The sequence below is a fragment of the Octopus sinensis genome, linkage group LG16 (assembly GCF_006345805.1).
Source record: "Octopus sinensis linkage group LG16, ASM634580v1, whole genome shotgun sequence".
NCBI lineage: Eukaryota > Metazoa > Mollusca > Cephalopoda > Octopoda > Octopodidae > Octopus > Octopus sinensis.
In genome coordinates this window covers 27,569,369-27,585,810 of record NC_043012.1, presented here as the reverse complement: position 1 = coordinate 27,585,810, position 16,442 = coordinate 27,569,369, and the positions used below count along the sequence as shown (strand labels likewise).

The 16,442-nt window shown below is 38.5% G+C and overlaps 1 protein-coding gene across 2 annotated transcripts in view; it reads right to left on the bottom strand.

Annotated features, from left to right (window-relative positions):
- LOC115220417 (60S ribosomal protein L32) overlaps nt 1-7,334 on the bottom strand; it is a 21,406-nt gene extending 14,072 nt beyond the window's left edge. The window contains exon 1 of one of the 2 annotated variants that reach the window (XM_036509943.1): nt 7,323-7,334. The gene's annotated coding sequence lies outside the window, so the exon portion shown is untranslated. Of the gene's footprint in view, nt 1-5,520; nt 5,532-7,322 lie in introns of those variants that run through there. The other variant, XM_036509944.1, reaches the window with a different exon arrangement.
- Between the last annotated feature and the right edge of the window lie 9,108 nt (nt 7,335-16,442).

Here is a 16,442-nt window from a genome sequence, read left to right as displayed (position 1 = left end):
ACAATGTTTCTTTACTTGCCACCTGCACAGGAGTCAGTCCAGCGGCACTGGCAACTGCCGGGTGCCAGTCATTGGATTGGTTCAATTTCGATTCTGATTTCACTTGCCCCAACAGGTCTTCACAAGCAGAGTTTAGTGTCCAGTGAAGGGAGGTTGGCATGGGTGCTAGTCGTCGGATGAGGTTCAATTTCAAATTCAATTTTGACTTCACTTGCCTCAACAGGTCTTCGCGTGTCCAAGGAAGGAAAGGCATGCATAAGTGGGCTGGCTACATCCCTGGCAAAGGACACAGGATGGACTCACTTGTCCTGCCGGGTCTTCTCACACACACCACATTTCCAAAGGTCTCAGTCACTAGTCATTGTCTCGATGAGGCCTAATGTTCGAAGGTCGTGCTTCACCACTTCGTCCCAGGTTTTCCTGGGTCTTCCTCTTCCACAGGTTCCCTCAATCACTAGGGATTGGCACTTTTTCACACACCTATCTTCATCCATTCTCGCCACATGACCATACCAGCACAATCATCTCTCTTGCACACCACAGCTGATGCTTCTTAGATCCAGCTTTCTCTCAAGGTACTTACACTCTGTCGAGTATGTACACTGACATTACACATCCGTTGGAGCATACTGGCTTCATTTCTCATGAGCCTACGCATGTCCTCAGCAGTCACGGCCCATGTTTCACTGCCATGTAGCATGGCTGTTCGTACACATGTGTCATGCATCCAGCCTTTAACCCTGAGCGAGAGGCCTTTTGTCACCAGCAGAGGTAAGAGCTCTCTGAACTTTGCCCAGGCTATTCTTATTCTAGCAGTTACACTTTCAGCACACCCACCCCCAGTACTGACTTGGTCACCTAAGTAACGGAAGCTATCAACTACTTCTAGTTTTTTCCCCTGGAAAGTGACGGAAGTTGTTTTCTGCAGATTTTCAGTGTTTATTGCTCCTGAGCATCTGCCACATACAAAAACTATCTTCCCACCTCTTATGTGTCCATAGCTTACACTGAGAACATTTTATAGAGTTTCTACCTACGCCTTTTCTACAGATCGAACAGGGCCATCAACCTGAAGGGATTTGTGGTTTGTCTACCTTCCTACATATTAGGAGTTTAGGTTTAGCTTGGTGGACTGTAAGGCCCTTCGACTCTAATCCTTGCTTCCACACCTGAAACTTCTCCAGTTCTGATAGGGACTCAGCAATTAGAGCAAGGTCGTCAGCATAGAGGAGCTCCCAGGGGCATCCAGTCTTGAATTCCTCCATTATTGCCTGGAGGACTATGATAAATAGGAGGGGGCTGAGGACTGAACATTGGTGGACTCCTACCTCTACCTGGAATTCTTCACTGTACTCGTTGCCAACCCTCACCTTACTAACAGCATCCCTGTACATGGCTCGTACGGCTCTCACTAACCATTCATCTATCCCTAGTACAGCAGGCCGTTTTGCGATCCAAGGCACTTTGGATGGGCTGGGGCTTCTATGTGAAGCTGGTGCAGGAAACAGCCATGGACTCATGTTATTTGTTGTGTCTTTACAGTCACAGCATATTTCCAGAGGTCTTGGTTTTTCGTCATTGCCTCTGTGAGACCCAACGTTCGAAGGTCATGCTTGACAACCTCATCCCATGTCTTCCTGGGTCTACCTCTACCTCTACCTCTACCCGAGATTCCTTCAACAGTTTGGGAGTGGCACTTCTACACACATCTCTCCTCATCCATCTGTAGTACATGACCATACCAGTGCAGACGTCTCTCTTGCACACCACATCTGATGCTTCTTAGGTCCAGCATTTCTCTCAGGACACTTACACTCTGTCATGTATACACACTGGCACTGGACATCCAGCAGATCATGCTAGCTTCATTTCTTTCAAGCCTACACATGTCCTCTGCAGTCACAGCCCTTGTTTCACTATCATGAAGCATGGTAGTTCGCACACTTGCATCGTACAATCTACCTTTCACTCTGAATGAGAGACCCTTTGTCACTAGTAGGGGTAGGAGCTTTCTAAACTTTGGCCAGGCTATTCTTATTCTAGTGGTAACACTCTCTGAGTATCCACCCCCACTACTAACTTGTTCATATATATAAATATGTATATATATATATATATATATATATATATATATATATATATGTATGTGTGTATATATATATATATATATATATATATATATATATATATATATATACATATATACATATGTATGTATTATGTATATCTCTTTTACTCTTTTACTTGTTTCAGTCATTTGACCGGCCATGCTGGAGTACTGCCTTTAGTCAAGCAAATCGGCTCCGGGATTTATTCTTTGTAAGCCCAGTACTTATTCTATCGGTCTCTTTTGCCGAACCGCTAAGTGACGGGGAGGTAACACACCAGCTTCGGTTGTCAAGCAATGCTAGGGGGACAAACACAGACACACAAACACATACACACATATACATATATATATATACATATATACGACAGGCTTCTTTCAGTTTCCGTTTACCAAATCCACTCACAAGGCATTGGTCGGCCCGGGGCTATAGCAGAAGACACTTGCCCAAGATGCCACGCAGTGGGACTGAACCCGGAACCATGTGGTTGGTTAGCAAGCTACTTACCACACAGCCACTCCTGCGTCTATATACATATATATATAAATATATATATATATATACATATGTATGGATATTTTTCTCTCTCTTCTCTTCCCACGTGACTGATAGGCCAGACTGCTCACTCTTTTTGGGTCTGACTGTGGTACATGCAACATATTCTTCCCTGCACTTGTGAAATTTTAGTATCTCTGCCATAAGGCTTCATTACCACACATGCCAGCTTAATCCAATTCATCCCCAGTCGAAAGACACTTGTTATGTCCTGTTATTATTATCTTTATTGTATTTATATTGTATTGACATTTGTGTAACATCGTCTGTTTTTCCATCCTTGTTTTTCTATACATTCGGTGCATCAACAATCTGTCCAGCCCTAAGGAAAAACTAAGCTAAGAGCATTAGATTATTTGGAAGAAACTTCCAAATAATCTAATGCTCTTAGCTTAGTTTTTCCTTGGGGCTGGACAGATTGGTGCAATCTCAAGATTAATCAGCTGAAATTGCAAGTATGATCTGGTTCTTGACTGAGGATAGAAAGCTCTGAATGACACCGCCTTGTTTTTTTGTATCGTCTATCTGGATGTTTCGTTGTCCCTTTTTGCATCACCTGCTTGTCCGGATGTTTTGCGTTCTTGTCCCATTTTGTATTTTATACATACATACGTGTGTATATATATATAGTCCAGCTTTTACATGTCATGTCCTGATACATTTCCTGCTATGGCTGTGTAATCCTATCCTGGACAAACACTCCCTCTGGCAGGTACCGCAAATGTAGCGAAGACTGTTCCTGGCTGGTTGTAGTGTCACAGTTTCTTGTTGACGTCTTTTCTTGTCTTTCCATTTCTCCTCTCTCTCTCTCTGTCACTCCTTTGTATTCCCTCTTTTACGGTACGTCACCAATCTTTACGGTTGCTGGCAATTGCTTCCCAGCTGCTAATATTGATGTTGCAGGCCTTCATGTCCCTTTTGCAAACATCCTTGTAACGTAAGAACGGTCTACCCACAGACATAGTACCCCAAGCAAGCTCTCCGTAGAGTATGTCCTTGGGGATTCTGCCAACTTTCAGCTGTTAACATTAGTCCAAATAACTTAGCGCACAATAATGATAGTGGGGATATTAACAGTAGGCATAATAACAATGATAATATATATTGCAATAGTGAAGTTCATCTACACAATAATAATAATAATAATAATAATAATAACGACATTAACAAAACTAATCCAAAGTGGAATTCTAGGCATTACATTGACAATATTAAAGGTAGAAAGAATATAGGTTTGAAGCGTAATGGGATTTTTCCCAAAGATAACAATTTGATGAGTAATCCACATAGTGATGAAGATGCACTATGGCTTATAATACCATATGCAATGCAGATTAAAGCAGATATAGTCAGAACAATTCATAACATAATATATAGACAATCTGCTATGGGTAAGAACAAATTTAGCCAAATAATTAACAATAGAACTATTAGAATACGATATAGCATTACAAATAATCTAGCCACCATCATTTCCTCCTTTAACAACAGGAAATTGGATTGCTTCTATAATGACAGACGGATAAACCTGGGTAGTAATGAAAATAGGTGCAATGCTATCAATAGGAATAGGGATAGGGGGATTTCTGCCAAGGTTAAATCTCCTCAATCTGTTAATAGCTGCAATTGCAGAAGCAGGAACCAATGTGTGTTTGGTAATAAATGCCTGAGGAAAGAGGTAGTTTACCAATGCACTGTAAATACACAATATAATAGCAAGGTGTACATTGGTGCAACTATCTCCATACATATGTTCTATATTGATTGTTTTTGTCCCGGCTTGAAAAATATAGTAGTAAAACAACGGCTAAACTATCATAGATATACTTTTAAAAATAAAAATAGGATGAACTCTACTTAGTACGTATATCTGGGAACTCAAGAGTAAGAACATAGATTTTAAATTGGATTGGGAAATACTAACATCTGCACCTGTATACAATAGTAGAAATAAAAAATGCTCTTTATGTATCAATGAAATTTTCTTCATCATCAAGGCTGGCCTACCCATTATTAATAACATTAACAAGAGAAATTTTTTCTGCCTTCACAAATTGGCGTATACTTTCTCTAGATTTAAATAGCACCTAATTTTCCTACCAATAGTCCTATTACACTCCTCTATATGTATGTGTATGTATGTGTTTGTATGTATATATATGTTCATAGGTGGATATAAGGGTGTATGTTGTTCTTATGCATATGAGTACGCAAGTACGTATCTGATTATGTATATATGTTTATGCGTCGAAATATATCCATATGTGTATATATATGTGTATATGTATGTTTTTGTATGTATATGTGTAGTCATGGGTGGATATATATTATATATATATATATATATATAATTTCTTATACGTATGGGTGCGCATGTATACATTTGAATGTGTATATATGTATATGCGAATCTCTGCAGACACAGTATATAGGAGTGTATTAATGTTTATACATATGTGCGGATGTGCATGTGAGTGTATGTGTGAGTGTATAAACGCTGCTATAGATTTCCCTGCCTGCGCTGGCTTATCTATACGCCACTCGATGACAGACATATGATATGTCGGAAAGTATTCATATGTATACACATGTGTATGTATGTTTTTGTATTGATATGTATGTTCATGGTTGGATATATATATATATGCTTTTCTTATGTGTGTGAGGACGCAAATGAATATTTGGATGTGTATATAAATATATGCGAAAGTTTGCAGACATGGTGCATGAGAGTATATGTGTATGTGTATATGTGCGGATGTACGCGTGTACGTGTATGTGTGTGTACAAATGTTGGTATAGTTTTTCCCTTGCCTACGCTAGTGTAGTAGAAACCTAAAGCTATCAACAAACCAACTGTAGGAAAGACAATGGTAATTTAAATTCAAACCCACAGGCCAATCATAATTTAGCGCTAGATCTGTAATTATTTCTGAAATAATAGTGTATTTATGTCACAAGGAAAATTATAAACTTAAAATCGGACTTACATATGTACATCTGTGGATTTAATGTAGTATAAACTGGTACTTCATATTTCGTATGTATATGCGGATATATAACACTTTGCACGGTGTTGTAATACTATTGTGACTATACTGTTAATAATGAATTTAGGTATTGTTTCTCTAGTATTAGCGTTATTATTAATAATATGAATAATGATATTGGTAGCATTAGTGGTAACAACAATGATAATGATGCTAGCATTAATGACATTTTGGAAATTAATAAGAACTAATAGAAAGTAACCTTGACTCTCTATATCTGCATTTAGATATTAATATGTGTATGTTTTTCTACATTGTAATTATCACAACATTAAGTTGAAAAACTGTAACATTGAATGTGGAGCATATGTATGTTTATTAATTTTTATTATTTATATCATTATGTATATTTATATTTATATGTATATGAGTATGAGTATATGCACTCATATAAATATGTATATGTTTTATTATGGGTATATACCCTCACCTTTATAAGTATATATGTAATCCAATTTGTAATCTCCGAAGAGGCCTTACGATGTTTTTGTAAATGTCTCATTTATAACTACATATTGACCTACCATAAATATCTAATATGAGTTGAATGAGACATGCTTATCTACATGGCCGAAACAGCTGTAAGATATAGTCTATATTTATATTTATGTGTACTTATATTTATGTTCTATTATACGTATTCTACTTATTGTATAACATTACTATTTTATGTACACTCCTTCATGTACACTGTTTTACCCTGCATTATTATGTTTAACCTTATAGTTTCTTATGTAGTGGTTTAATAAAGTATGTGATTGAGTATTATCTGGTAATTGATATTTGATTTCGATGTATTTCTCCATGTTCTTATTTTGTATTATGAATTTGTGGTAAAACATTTTACCTTTGCCCATATAATACAATAAATGAAGTAATTGTATCGCAATTCTTAACATTTATGTATTAACTTTGTTGGGTACCTCACTAGCAGTATATTGGATATATGGTATCCCATGGTGGGTTGCATTTACAACCCCTATCTCAATTTGTATATATATATATATATATATATATATATATATATACACAGTCCCTCTTACAATCCACATATACGGACACATACACATTCAAACAACCATACATACATATACACTTATCCGTACACCTATGTACATACACATACATTTCTACATCAATAATATACAGATGGCTACAATATTAACTCTATTAGTAAGTATGTCTACAATTAGACATGGATAGATAATTACAAACAGCAAACATAATCAAATTTTATACTATCGAAATACTTTTGTGTTTCTCCCTCATCACTGCTTCACAACTGGTGTTCGTTAATTTACATCCCCATAACTTACTGGTTTCACAAGAAGAAACTGATAGAATAAGTACCAGGCATATCAAAATTAAAAAAAAACACTAGGCAGTGTCTCATATTTTTGTTTGCCCAGTCAGTTGTATCTATCAATTTATCTTTGTATGTGTGTGTGTGTATATCTATATCTCTATCTATCTATCTATCTATCTATCTATATATATATATATATATATATATATATATATATATATATATATATACAAATTGAGATAGGGGTTGTAAATGCAACCCTCCATGGGATAACACATATCCAATATACTGCCTGTGAAGTACCCAACAAAGTAAATTCATAAATGTTAAGAACTGCGATGCAATTAATTCATTTATTGTATTATATAGGCAAAGGTAAAGTGTTTTACCACAAATTCATAATACAAAATAAGAAAATGGAGAAATACATCCAAATCAAATATCAACTACCAGATAATACCCAATCACATACTTTGTTAAACCACCACATAAGAAACTTTAAGGTTAAACATAATAATATATGACAAAACAGTGTACATAAAGGAGTGTACATAAAGGAGTAATATGATACAATAAGTACAATATGTATAAGAGAATATAAATACAAATAAATATATTTTATTTTTAATTATATTTATTTATATTTATATTCTCTTATACATATTGTACTTATTGTATCATATTACTCCTTTATGTACACTGTTTTGTCATATATTATTATGTTTAACCTTAAAGTTTCTTATGTGGTGGTTTAATAAAGTATGTGATTGGGTATTATCTGGTAGTTGATATTTGATTTGGATGTATTTCTCCATTTTCTTATTTGTATATATATATATATATATATATATATATATATATAAAACCCTAATGGGGGCCTTAACCCCCAAATTTTAGTCATTTCTTTTATGATCCAAAACTAGGTCAAAAGTACTAAATGGATCTTTATGAAATTTGGAAATATTATTCTATCCATAAGTGCCATGGCCCCCATGACAATTCATATATTTTTGCTGTTGATGAAATTTTAACCATAGATATTAGACACAAATGAAGTAATATTTATAAAATTTCATCTTCTTACAAGTTAGAAAGCCCCCTCTATGGGGACTTAACACCCACAATTTTGTCATTTTATCTAAGCAAAAGCAAATACAGTTGTGCTCTTGGAAGCTGTAGGGTTACCCGAGCATAAAAGATGAGCATTATTTATAATTCAATGGTACAACAGTGTAACACTTTGCTTTGACATACACTTACATTGTGATTTCTGCAATGTGCTACATAAATTGTCAAGTAAATGAGAGGTATCTTTGCTTCCACTGATTCAGTTGCAAAGTGTTGAGTAAAGTTATTGGATTGCAGACCTCCTTTCAGTCTTTTTATTATCACTAGGTCACACATAGTCCCCACATGGTAACATTGATTTCAAGGCCTTCCCAGATGAATGACTAGTTATTCAAAGACATTTATAGATTGTAAATTTATTCTGTCCGGTTACGTATCAGTATAGTGGTCATTTGCAAACTCCAGAGGTGACACTTTCATTTCTCCTTAGCCCTCACGTCACACAGTTGTTAATGTTTATTTCATTTGGGTCACGCCCTTCCAATTGCTATAGATTTGTAATGTATCTTACGGCTGTGCCTGTCACCTGGATGGTGAGGAATCCTACATTGGGAGTGGTAACGACTGTTTATTGTGATCATTCGTCTTTTGGTTTCCTGTAGATTTGCTCTCTTTTACAAATCCAGTGAACATATATTTCCTATTTCAAAGAAATTCAAACAATAGATATAAGACCCAAGTTAAAAAGATTCTCATCAATTCAACTTTTCTGGTTGACATTAAGAAGCCCACCCCCAACAGGGACCTTAACTCTCGCATTTTAGAGCTCCATGATCTTCATTTTTCAGGAGCAAAATCTTTTTAACAGGTTCAGTAAGACTGGAATTTTGGAATATGCGCATAAAAATCAGTAGTATAAGATACATGTGGCACGATTACATGTTCATTATATTCCTGTTCATTACAGAAAATATAACAGAAAAGTCTAATTCTTCAATTGAATGTAACACGGGCAACGCCGGGTATCTCTGCTTGTATATATATATATATATATATATACATATATATACATATATACATATTTATACATATTTATACATATTATATATATATATATATATATATATATATATATATATATATATATGTGTGGAGGCCCAGTGGTTAGGGCAGCGGACTCGTGGTCGTAGGATTGCGGTTTCGATTCCCAGACCAGGCGTTGTGAGTGTTTATTGAGCAAAAACACCTAAAAACTCCACGATGCTCCGGCAGGGGGTGGTGATCCCTGCTGCACTCTTTCACCACTCTTTCTCCTACTCTTTCTTCTGTTGGCCTGCTCGCTTAGCCAGCGGGGTGGCGTCATTCAAAGGCTAAAACAATGCGAATGCATTGTGACCAGCGATGTGTAACAACATCTGATGGTTTGGTCGGTCACGTGATCACGTGATATATATATATATATTTATATATATATATATATATATTATATATTATATATATTTATATATATTTTATATATATAATGTATATATATATATATATATTTTAATATATATATATATATTTATATATATATTTATGTATATATAATCCTATAGTTCCTCTTACTTATCGATGTCTAAGATTTAACCCTGTTAGTTTCTCTATTCTGTTTCACTCTGTCTATTTCAGTTTCACACCTCATGTTAAACATATAATCCTATAGTTCCTCTTACTTATCGATGTCTAAGATAAATTTTGCTCATGCATCTACCCTAAATCTGAAACATATCTCTTCTCTCAATAATGTCTCTTAATACCTACAACGAAGTATTCCTTCTCCAAGAGATGAGATGCGCCCTCTTCATGGCTGCTAGTTTTCGCGGTGCCCCCGCCCTCCCACCCCTCCACCTTTACCGGAAGTTCCAATTTTGTCATCCTTGGTTGTCTCCCATGAACACTTCAAAATGCCTACGCCAGCCCCACCCCCTACTATACAAGGTAGTGATCACACAGTGGCAAAGTATGATAGTTTAGTATATGCGATTTGAACTTAAGTCTATTGTTTGTCTATGAATCCTGCCAAATGCGCATTTTCTTTTCAGGTACATGAAGCCACTGTCCCCCGCCCCAGGGTCTCATGAGCCCATACCTCCCACACCCACAGGGTTGGCACCCTCAACGTTGGAACACTGAAAGGCAGGTCTGGCGAGATTGTTGAGATGCATGAACGGAGATGTGTTGATATGTGTTGCATCCAAGAAGTAAGGTGGAGAGGAGGTTCTGCTAGGTTCCTCACAGGCAAAGAACACAGGTACAAGATTTTATGGGCTGGAAACACTGACAGGGTCGGGGGCTTTGGTATACTTCTTGCTGAAAAATGGGCAGATAAGGTAATTGAGGTAATCAGAGTATGCAACAGAATACTTAAGATTAGATTAATGCTTCACCATGGGTTAGCAACCATTATATCGGCCTATGCCTTTCAGCCAGGGCTACCCGATGGACAGACAGACTGTTTCTATGACACCCTACTGCAGACTACCTCATTTACGAACGACAGGGACCTTCTTTTTGTGGCTGGTGACTTCAATGGTCACGTTGAACGACATGCTGGGGGCTTCCATGGTGTACATGGGAGCTATGGTTATGGTTCCTGCAACGAGGAGAGAACCAGGCTGCTGGAGTTCTGCGATGCAAATGATCTTATGGTTTGCAATACTAACTTCAGTAAACCTACAAGCCACTTAGTCACCTACCGATCGGGCCGACATACTAGCCAAATTGACTACATCCTTGCCAGAAAAAAGGAAAGATGGCTGCTTATAAATGCCAAAACCTTCCCAGGTGAAGAATGTACCCCACAACACAGACTGGTAGTTAGTGACTTTAGGATCAGGACTAAGAGGACGACCAGTAGACGACCAACATGGAGAAGAAGGGTCTGGATGCTTAAAGATCCTGCGAATGGACAGAGATTTGGACACATATTACTTCTATTAAGTCTTTGACGAAATAGAAGGGGGTAGAGGACAGCTGGAGGTTTTTAAGGGACAACCTGCTGAGAGCCACTAACCAGATCTGTGGTTGGTGAAAAGTCCTCTCAAGACCCAAAATAACGTTGTGGTGGAACAATATTGTTGACAGGGCTATTAGACAAAAGAAACAGGCTTGGAAGGACTGGAAGAACGGTGGTAGCAGGGAAGTGTATCAGACTGCCAGAAGGGAAGCGAGGAGGCAGGTGTATTTAGCCAGAGAGGAAGCAGATAAGAAAATATTTGCCAATGTTCTGCACCGTGAGGACGAAAGACTTTAGGAATTTCGTGTTGCAAGACAGTGTGTGAGAGAGAATCGTGATGTGGTAGGAGAGAAATGTGTTTACGTGGATGATGGTTCACTTGCGCTAAATGAGGATGCAAAGAGAGAGGTTTGGAGACGCCACTATGAAAGGTTGTTCAATAAAGAAAATGAATGGGACAAAGAGAGTCTGCCGAATGTCGAAACAACAGAGGGACCAGCTATCCGAGTTGACAGTTCCTTGGTAGTCAAGGCAATTAGAAGCATGAAGACAGGAAAAGCTCCAGGCCCATCAGGAATTACTGCAGAGATGCTCAAAATATCTGGCAGTGTTGGCTATAGCCTAGTCACCCGTATAGTTAACCAGGTGATACACGAAGGAGTCATACTCAATGACTGGTGTAGCAGCATAATAGTTAACTGCTACAAAGTTAAAGGTGACACCCTAGATACAAATAATTACAGAGATATCAAGCTGTTGGATCAGATAATGAAGGTTACGGAGAGGGTCATAGCCCAACTGATTAGGAGAGAGTCAACTTGGATGAGATGCAGGGAAAAGCACCACTGATGCCATATTTCTGGTAAGACAGCTGCAGGAGAAATACTTAGCTAAAGATAAGCCCCTGTACCTGGCTTTTGTTGACATGGAGAAAGCCTTTGACAGGGTCCCCCAATCCCTTATCTGGTGGTCAATGAGGAAACTAGGGATAGATGAATGGTTAGTGAGAGCTGTGCAAGTCATGCACAGGGACGCTGTAGGTAAGGTAAGGGTTGGCAACGAGTACACTGAAGAATTCAAGGTAGAGGTTGGGGTCCACCAGGGTTCAGTCCTCAGTCCCCTCCTATTTATCATAGTCCTCCAGGCAATAATGGAGGAATTCCAGACAGGATGCCCCTGGGAGCTCCTCTATGCTGATGACCTTGTCCTAATCGCTGAGTCGCTATCAGAACTAGAAGAAAGTTTCAAGTGTGGAAACAAGGATTAGAATCGAAGGGCTTTAGAATCAACATAGCTAAAACCAAAGTCCTAATAAGTAGGATGGCAGCCAAACCACAAATCCCTTCAGGTAGATGGCCCTGCTCAATCTGTAGTAAGGTGTAGGTAGAAACTCTATAAGATGTACCCAGTGTGAGCTATGGACACATAAGAGGTGCAGTAATATCAAAGGAAGGCTAACTGGGAAGATAGTTTTTGAATGTGGCAGATGCTTGGGAGCGATAAACACTGAAAATGCACAGAGACCAATTTCCGCCACATTCCAGGGAGAAAAACTAGAAGTAGTTGATGGCTTCCGTTATCTAGGTGACCAAATCAGTAGCGGAGGAGGGTGCACTGAAAGTGTAGCTGCTAGAATAAGAATAGCTTGGGCAAAGTTCAGAGAGCTCTTACCTCTGCTGATGACAAAGGGCCTCTCGCTCAGAGTAAAAGGTAGACTGTATGATGCATGTGTATGAACAGACATGCTACATGGTAGTGAAACATGGGCTGTGACTGCTGAGGATATGCGTAAGCTCGCAAGGAATGAAGCCAGTATGATCCGATGGATGTGTAATGTCAGTGTTCATACTCAACAAAGTGTAAGTACCTTGAGAGAAAAGTTGGACCTAAGAAGCATTAGATGTGGTGTGCAAGAGAGATGACTGCGTTGGTATGGTCATCTGGTGAGAATGGATGAGGATAGCTGTGTGAAAAAGTTCCACACCCTATCCGTTGAGGGAACCTGTGGAAGAGGTAGATCCAGGAAGACCTGGGATGGAGTGGTGAAGCACGACCTTTGAACGTTAGGCCTCACCAAGGAAATGACTAGCGACCGAGACCTTTGGAAATATGCTGTACTCGAGAAGACCCAGCAAGCCAGATGAAACCATATCCTGTGCCTATGCCAGGAGCATAACCAGCCCACTTATGCATAGCTTTTCATTCTTTGGTCACTAAACTTTGCTTGCGAAGACCTGTTGAGGTAAGTGAAATCAAAATCAAAATCATTTCGATGACTGGCATCCGTGCTAGCGGGGTGCAAAGAGCACCATACGAGTGTGATCTTTGACAGAGAGGGTATTCGAGTATGATCGTTACCAGCGTCGCCTTACTGGCACTTATACCTTTGCTAGTAGGGTGCCAAGAACACCATCCGAGCATGGTCGTTGCCAGAGCAGCCAACTGGCTTCCGTACCTGTGGCACATAAAATGGCATCATTCGAGTGTGATTGTGACCAATGTCGCTCCACTGGCACCTATGTTGGTGGCACATGTAAAAAGATTTGAGCGAGATTATTGCCACTACCATCTGACTGGCCCCCAGTGCAGGTGGCATGTAAAAAGCACCCACTACACTCCCGGAGTGATTGGCGTTAGGAAGGACATCCAGCTGTAGAAACTCTGCCAGATCAAGACTGGAGCCTGGTGCAGCCATCTGGTTGCCAGCCCTCAGTCAAAACTGTCCAACCCATGCTAGCATGGGGAAAATGGACGTTAAATGACGATGATGATGATGATGATGATGATGATGATGATATATATATATATATTTGTAAAAAAGAAGTTTGAAAATGCCACTATATTAGATAAATTTTAATTTTACATGTTTCGGTTCTTGAAATAACGAACCTTATCAAAAAAAATTTTTTTATAATAAAGAGTATAATGGAACAGTTCATAATTGTTACATACATTCAATAGAGTTCATGCTATATGCATAAAGAGTATAATGGAACAGTTCATAATTGTTACATATATTCAATAGAGTCCATGCTATATACATTCAATAGAATCCATGTTCTTGAAAAGGCGAAAAATATAAGTGTAGTGCAGGAGTTCATTATAGATTTTACCTTGAGTTCCAATGGGAGCAACAGTAGTAATTCTTGGTCGTCGACTGTTAGCGTAATTTTGGTAAACTTGTGATCGTTGGGTTTATATCAGTTAAGCTGTGGCTGTGAAAGCAGTAGTAGCCGTGGTCACTGGCACTGTTCACTGACGTCATATAATTCCAAACCAATCAAAGCCAAGTTTCAACGAATATAAGGAAAAGACCCCCAACTGTATCCTGTTTAGGAAACCAGCCAAGCAAAACGACAAGTTTGACCATGGAAGAAAAACGTCATCAATTTTTTAGTGAATCAAAATCAGATCTGACCCATAATTGTATCCTGTTAGGTGGCTAACCTTGCAGAACGGCTAGTTTGACCACGGAAGAAAAATGTCATCAATTTTTTAACGAATCAGAATCAGACCTGACCCATAACTGTATCTTGTAAGAAAACCAATCAAGCATGGCAACAAGCTTGACCACTGAGGTAAAACATCATCAATTTTTTGACTAATCAAAATCAGATCTGCTCGCAGAGAAAAAAATCTTTTTATAAATTTTTCATTCCCTAAGACATACCACTGCCAGCGGGAGTGACTGTTTAAGGATCTGAGAAATTGTGATTGCCCCCACCTCCACTATTTTAATTCTCTCACTGTGGCCGTAGTAACAGTTGTTGTAGTAGTGGTAGTGCTAGTGGGAGCAGTCGTAGTGGTTGTGGTAGAGTTTCGTTTTTTCTTTTTCGGAAGACCAATGTTTTGTTTTAATATTCCTGGCCCAGGGTGTTCAAACTTGGTCTAAAATTTTTGATGAAATAAAGTTCTTTATTTTGGTGTTGCGTGAAGGTTACGTTGTCACTGAATTTGTAAAGTGGGTAAGTTGTAAATTTCGGATTTTCATTTGCAGCACATCTATCTATGTGTCCGCTTACCGGTATTTTCCGGTATTCAAGGTTTCTAATTTGTGATTTATGCACCGCCATCCTGTTACGTAAGCTATTTTTTGTATGGCCTATATATTGCCTATTGCAGCCTGCACATGTTAAGACGTAAATTAAGTTTTCTGATGCACAGGTGAAGTTTGTTTTAATGGTGAACTGATCTGAACCTTCTACCAAGATGACACAGATTCCTCAGTTGGGCCTTCCACATTTTCTAACTGCTGGTTTTGTGGTTGATGTTGAGTGCAGTTTAGCTTGGGTTAAAATCCTTTTCAAGGATTTTTGGTTTGCCGTTTACTTTTAATGATGGTGTGTGTTTCGAGGATCCGGTTCATCTTTGGGTTTCCCTTTAGTAGGGCTGTGCTTTGTAGTATGGTGCTGAAGGCCTCATTGTTAAGTGGGTTGTCTGTAGAGATGTAGGGAAGGGTTTTTTAATTGTTCTTTCTTTTTTGGTTTTGTTTGTCTCAGGTCTTCTATACTTAATTTAAGTGCCCGTTGGATTGCGCTGTCTATTAGGGGCTCTGGATAGTTTCTATTTGTGAGTGTGGTTCTAAGTTCCTGGAGACGTGTGTGTCGGGTGTTGGTGTCTGATATTATGGTGCAAATCCTTCTAGCTAGACAAAAAGGGACATTTATTCTAGTGTGTCGTGGGTGGCATGAATCAAAGGGTAGGTACTGTTTGGAGTCTGTCGGTTTATAATAGATATCTGTCTCTATTTTGTTGCCGGTTTTCTTAATGAGGATGTCTAAAAATGGTAATTCTTCTTCGTTATGATCCTTCGTGATTGTATATTATCATTTATTCCATTTAATAGTATTTTAAATTCCTCAAGTTTCTCTATACTTTTATCCCAGATGATAAAAGTCGTCGAGGTATCTTTTCCAGTTGTTCTGGAGAAGTGTTTCCATATTTCTCGAGTGTTATCTGGTAGAGTATTTTTCTCGAGGTATCCCATCACTAGGTTGGCAAAAGAAGGCGCAGTACGCGTGCCCATCGCTGTTCCCGATCTTTGTCTGTAGAAATTATTGTCAAAAATAAAGTAATTGTTTTCTAAAATAAATCTAAGTCCTTCTATTATAAGATCTTTGTTTATGCGAGTTGGGAGTTCAAAGGAGTAGTTATTCAGCCAGAAGGTGATATATATATGCGGACATGGCTGTGTGGTAAGGGAGCTTGCTTCCTAGCTACATAGTTTCGGGTTCAGTCGCACTGCGTGGCACTTTGGGTAGGTATCTTCCACTATAGCCCCGAGTCGACCGAAGCTTTGTGATTGAATTCGGCAGGCAGAAGTTACTGCCGTGTGTGTATGTGTGCGTATAGCTACT